Genomic DNA, 6277 nt, shown 5'->3' on the forward strand with positions numbered 1-6277 from the left:
ACAAGTTCCAGGGAGAGGGTTGTTGGGAGCTTTGATCACATTTAGCAGAAACAGGGTCCTTGTCGGCTTTGTTCTCATCAAACGAAGCTGTCGAAGGAGTCGCGTTGTTACACAAGCACAAGAATGTCGTCTTCATCAGAGTCACTGTCACTGTAGGAGTCATCAGGACACGAGGGCGACATGATTTCCTCCGCTTTCTTTATCACCATGTTCACGAAAAAGCGCCGGCGCAGGCACACGCTTTGTCGACGGGAACTCATCAAGTCCATTTTGCTGCGGGAAACAGCCAGGATTCGGCAGGCGTCGATGTACATCGCTTCACAATATGCGGTAGTCGGCTGAGGGACGCGCGCAGATGGAACTGTACCATTGTTGCCACCAGCAAAAGCCGATGTTGACGTCATGACTCGGCAAAAGTCGAGCAGGGACTCGCGAGGCCGCACGACTGAAGCTTCGCTGCAACAAGCAAAAAATGGCTTGTTTCATGAAGCGCTACACATTTCATATGCCGAAGGTAGAGAGGGTAGATAAAACTGTACTGGTTTAAGGAAAGCAGTTTATTTACCTTTTCCTCCTCTAGTCCTGTGGAAGCACGGCTGTTCACTCCTGTTATCTTATCTCTACAGAGAGAAAAACATATTCAGCACCAGCTGGTGGCGACCCACTTATGCTCTCTTGCGAATTACAGACTGACATGGGCTGGAGAGGCCCCTAAGTAGGACAAGTCATGGCTAAAAGCACATTCAGCACAGGGGAAGAATAATGACGACACCACACGCACAGATCTTAATGTAATACCAACGGCCATGTTTTAACAGAATAACGCGGCTTAAAGTACCAAACTTACACTCAACACAGTTTCGAATACCTGTCTATAGCTTAGGCGTAAATGTATAAAAGGGGCACATGAGCACAAGGCAATGCGCGTTACTGTCGGCACTGGTATCGTTTGAGGATGAAATCACATGCGGAAACTTAGAATTCCAAAACCCGAAGCAGAGCAAAGTCTTGGAGTTCAATTAGGCGCTTTTCGCGGCGCTGTGATTCCTTTGGTAGTGATGGCTCACCGGCAAAAACTTTCGTTTTTTGACAATTGTATAGTTTATTGACGCGTGGACTTAAAAAAAAATGGCAAAACTTGTTTTCTCCCGCCGTGCGTGGAGGGAAGGTTGTTTGGTGCGTTTCGGCACGCCACTTATAATGCGTGCTTGTGCTTTTAAAAGGTAATAACTTGGCTTACTATACTCGACAGCTGAATTACAATATTATAGCATTTTTAACGCTCGCATAAAAAAAATGAAAGATGTCGATAGCCGATAGCATCTTTTCCTGCTTTATGTTTTGACGCAGTGGAAGCGTTGGCGAGTTAGTGTTACATAGTCAACGCAATATCCTGTTTAAAATTTTGTATAAGAGCATTACGAAAATGGATTCCAAATAGCAAGTTAGCGCTATCAAGGAATATATAGTTATGCCCTATATAAACTATATGCCTTGAGGATTCGTCTCTACCATAACTGAAATCAACGCCTCTTTGTTTCCTATTTCATACTCTGGTTTTGCGATCTGCAACCATGACATCACTGTTTATGTTACAGTAACTATGATATGCGTAGAAATAATATGAGCAGGTGTAATAGTTGCAGCAGTGTAAAGTGAAAGTTCTAGCCATCACAAAATCTGAGCTTTATCAAACGTTATTCGTATATGATAACTAGGAAAAAATGAAGTCAATTTCGAGCAATAACAGCCCTTCTTTTTTTGTTAGCTCGCGCGTGCGCAGTCTCAGAAGTTGAAGTTCGTAAATTACAAAAGTAAGGAGAAATACGTGACTGTCAAATTCTTTTTATGTTTGAGAAGAGTTGACCTTGAAAAGAAATTCCAAATCGCTACCGCGCAGGCGCCCGGAATATTTTCATGCGCACTCAACAATAGGGTCTACGGCTGCAACAACTAAAAGGGCAAGAGTGAGGTTGAGACCGTTTTGAAGCGATGTGTCCACAGGAAGAATTCGAACTAGGATAATTTTCTACGCGCTTAGGGCGCCCCTTTCTCGTGTCCAATTTGGATCCTCTGCAGTGTCAATTTCATTATTTAGACGTGCGTAATTTTTGCATGCGCATCCAGTTTACGTTTCTGTATATTTCTGAAGAACTATTCGTTTTACAATTTTTGTGGCTGGCTAATAGACGCCTACCTCCATCTTCTGCGTCGAATTGGCCTAACCAGTGCGCTGAATAATTTTTTTATATCAACCATAGGACAAACGCTTGCGAATACATGCTTATGTTTTTCACCGACCCAAGGTTTGCAAGAATTTGTGTAACGCACGACTCGTAAAATGCCGCTTTTGTTTTTAGATGAGGTGGGCGAAAGCGATTGCGAAAGTCGATTCGACCTGAGAGTCCTTTGATGGCTCTTTTCACATTGTTTTCCCCCACTTGCATGTTCATCGACAATATCCTCAACTGCTAGAGTAGCTGATCTCATGATTTCCCTCCATATTAGGTTCAGCAGCTAAGAACCCTTGTAATTTTTTGCAGATGAACTGTGAAGGCCTCGCCTTCAAAAAACGGGTCCGAGAGCCATGGTCTCGCCCGACAAGTGACAATTTCAGTCTCTAAAAAGCACCGGTTTACTCCGGATAAACAAGAAAACAAAACAAAACAAAAAAACATAAGGCGCTACTGCACTGAGAACAGGCTGTTCATGCGCGTGACAATAGAACACCAACGGAAAGCTGGAAGAAAGTCAGGGCCTTACCGCGGTGAAACAAAACACACTGCGGAGCGAATAAAACGAGCATTGGGGCCAAAGCACTAACGGCGACACAAGAAAGATCGCTCCTCGCGGGACAGAAACTCACAGGAATACGCCTAGGCTGTTCCTTCAGGCACTGCTTCCATCTTCGTGTCGGCGACCTTCTTGCAGTCGTCAGTGCACACCCTGCTGGCCCATGACGCTCGCCGGTTGTCCCGCGCCGGCCTCACCAAGGTAGATATACAATGGTAGCGAAGGTTCCATAGACGCCCATTGGTCCAAAAAATGGCGGCTCATGGGCACCGCCATATTGGGGGGCAACTACGTATGAGTGACGTTGAATGACGTCACGCATACGTATGTTTTTAGCGCGAATTTTAAAGTGGTCTTTTTATGGAACCCGCCTTTCCAAGCCGGTATCTCATGAAGGTTGCCTTTCAGTGCGCACCAACCTTTGCCAGTCAAATGTGCTCGAGTTCCTGCTAGTTATGGCCTTGCTAATGTACAATTCGGAACCCAATGAAAGTTACTGCCAAAGAAGGCAGCATAGAAATGCAGCAACACTTTCAGGCGCTGGCTTACCTTGGCTGGCTAAGAATGCAATCATGCATGATTCGTAGTGGAAACCTTGGTGGAAATACTGGTGCTAGTACTTTTGAGTACAAGGTATGGTGCACAAAGCACAGACTCAAGTGCACAGTTTGCAATACAGTGTACGGCAAGTATGGTTTTCATATTCATGGTTTATTACAGCAACCAAACAAATACAGTGATAAAGCACAGCAACAAAAAATAAACGTGACAGGCAGCTCAAGCAGTAGTTTAAGCTGGCTATACATCTTAATGGTCACAGTGCGGATAGAAAAAAGCCCTGCAGTTCCACGAACGTTGCCAGGTAGGAAATTGAAAAGCATAGAAGACAGTGCTAAGACAGCTTCAATTGAGGCAAACATGACATGACATAAGTAGGCGCATCAACACGGGTCGCAGCCTTTTTGACGACAGATACGCCGACGGTTCGAAGTGCTTGGAACAAACCCGCAAGTCTCGCAGCTGCCATGGTGTCTTCTCCAGGCGGACGTCGTGGTAGAACTGCACCCACGCTCGGCACCTGGACGTGATGCAACGTGCACGTTATTCACAATTGCGCCGTAAGGAATACTGCATACTCCAAACGCCAATGCGTCATTATTCCTGTCAATGCTGACTACAGTACATTATAGTTCCATTATATCTGAACTATGGTAGTAAATGCTCGCCCCAAGCTCTCAGCGCCTAAGAGTGCGGTTACGTACGCTCGTCCTCATGGCATGCGGGTAGCTATACTTTTCTATGGTCAAGATTGACGAGAATGAAGTGCGTTTAAAGTTACCCTAACGGTCATGCATATGCAGAATAGCAATAAGAAGACAGGCAGTAACTCCTGCTGAGTGAATTCAGTTAAAGCACCCTCAAGGCCGCGCATATACACGTGGCTGAATTTCGATACTACCAGTTGCAAGGGTCAAATTGGCTTCGCGGTGTTGGAAAACTAAACAGTGTTGTGCTCAGACTTGTCAGGCAGCACAATTGGTTTTAAATTGGCCTTCCGGTCAGTGGCATGCGCGTGGTTGCTCCTGAGAGCCCGGTATCAAGTTAACGCTGGTGATAGCCGGCTGCATGAAACTCACCATAAATCAGACAAATGGTGGTCCTCTTTCCACAGCTCAGCACTTAAAGTGTGTGCTCTGTAGTGTAGTACATAAATATCCCCGAAAAAATGAAGCCACGTGCGCACGAACTGGTTACAGAAACAGAAGCGAACAGCCCAACGAAAGCATTCGCAGCATACCTAGAGCAGACGCCTTGTAGCAGATGACACTGACAAGAGCTCACCTGTTAAAGTCCAGCGGGAAGCGGTGTAGCTTGACACCGACGGCACTGTCCATGCTGTCGCAATGTGCCACGGCGCATCGTTTCCTCACACGCCGCAAGCTCACCTTGAAATAAAGCGCTAAGCGCTTCAAAAGAACAGCGCGAAGCTTGCAAAGACGGAAAAAGACTTCGCACTGGACGCACGTCGAAGGAAACGACAAAAACCGTGAAAACTGCCGCAGCAGTGCGGCGGGGTGCAAATTTTACAAAACGGTGACAGAGACGCGACGCGCAAGGACGACGAAAACTTCGCAAAAGGGGCATTTCGAGACTGGCGATAAGAAACCGCTTCGTGAGCTCCCGCGGCCACTGTGGCTGGGTGCCGAAACAAGGCCTGCAAAGTCAAGCTGCAAATGCACCGCACACTTATCAACAGGGGACGTAACAAGAACGTTACAAAAAATTAAAAATGCGGAGTAATGTTTTGCTAAAATAGTTTACCTATTTTATAAAACGTGGAATAGTTTACCTATTTTATAAAACGCCATAAAACAACATAAAGAAATAAATAATTTTATTTAATTCTTTATGTTGTTTTATGGCGTTTTTATTTGTGCTTTTGAATTTCATTATCTAAGTGTTTTGCCCCCCCCCCCCCCCAAAGTGGCTGTGCTGCTGTCGCGCTAGACCGGTTTTGGGCCCAGCCTTCGCTACCATTGTATATATACCTTGGCCTCACCGCCAGGGCAAAAAAGCCCCGTGCCTCGCTTCTGACGCGCTTATTTACCCTCGTCTGTCGCCGCTAACATCCCACCCCCAAGATTATCTGCTTGCTCATGCGCACTCGCGCTGCCCGTGCAAACACAATACAAATAGAAAGACGCGCGCGCGGTTTGAAACACCTTAAGGGGCTGCGAAGCCCATGTTCCCCCCCCCCCCCCACTCAAGACTGGACACCTCCCGAGATGTCAAAGAACGAAACAAAGAAGGGCACTGGGAGGAGAACAGTAAGAATTCTGGTTCTGACGAGCTTCCCGCTTGAAGGAATCCGCTGGATTGGTGACATTCATCAGACGATGGTCCAGGTGGTTCACATCTGGTAGACCCGGGTGCCGTTACGTACTTTCTGGCCGCTCGTAGTACTTTCTCAGGTCGGCAACGTTGACTGGTCCGGTCTCCCGTCCACCCTGCACATGACGAAGCATGTAAGAGAGCCGCGAAAGACGCTTTATTAGTACAAAAGGACCAGTCCACCGAGGAGCGAGACAGGCGGCAAATCCTTTTGTGGCATCACTTAGCGGGTGCGAGCGGCGGAGTACTTTATCTCAAACGTGTAACTGCAAAGGACGCCTGCCTTTGTTGTACTGGCCGCAGTGCTCAAGGCGGGCGAGGTCCAAGTTCTCCCTGGCCTCCTTTAGAGTTTCAGCGACACGACTGGAGAGATCCTGGGTGAACCTGGAATAACTGGGAGCCTGTAAATCAGAGTCATGTTCAATGGGATATCGAAGCTCACGGCCAAGAAGAATAGCTGCCGGCGTAAAACCAGTCGACCGGTTTACTGTGGTTTTTGGGCGAAAGCCATATCCTGCACTCGCAAATCCTAGTTTTTGTGACGTTCCGTGAAAGCCACGAGCATGTTTTTCAGGTTTCTGTTGACCCGCTC

The 6277-nt window shown here is 46.9% G+C and overlaps 1 long non-coding RNA gene across 1 annotated transcript; it reads right to left on the minus strand.

Annotated features, from left to right (window-relative positions):
• Positions 1 to 3562: 3562 nt before the first annotated feature.
• On the minus strand, positions 3563 to 4899 carry LOC146194854 (uncharacterized). The gene is made up of 2 exons (XR_014705491.1): positions 4636 to 4899; positions 3563 to 3871 (listed from the first exon to the last, which is right to left on the minus strand). It is a non-coding gene; the product is annotated as an uncharacterized LOC146194854 (long non-coding RNA).
• Between the last annotated feature and the right edge of the window lie 1378 nt (positions 4900 to 6277).

The sequence above is a fragment of the Amblyomma maculatum genome, chromosome 3 (assembly GCF_055883805.1).
Source record: "Amblyomma maculatum isolate TAMU_Amacu chromosome 3, ASM5588380v1, whole genome shotgun sequence".
Classification (NCBI taxonomy): Eukaryota; Metazoa; Arthropoda; class Arachnida; order Ixodida; family Ixodidae; genus Amblyomma; species Amblyomma maculatum.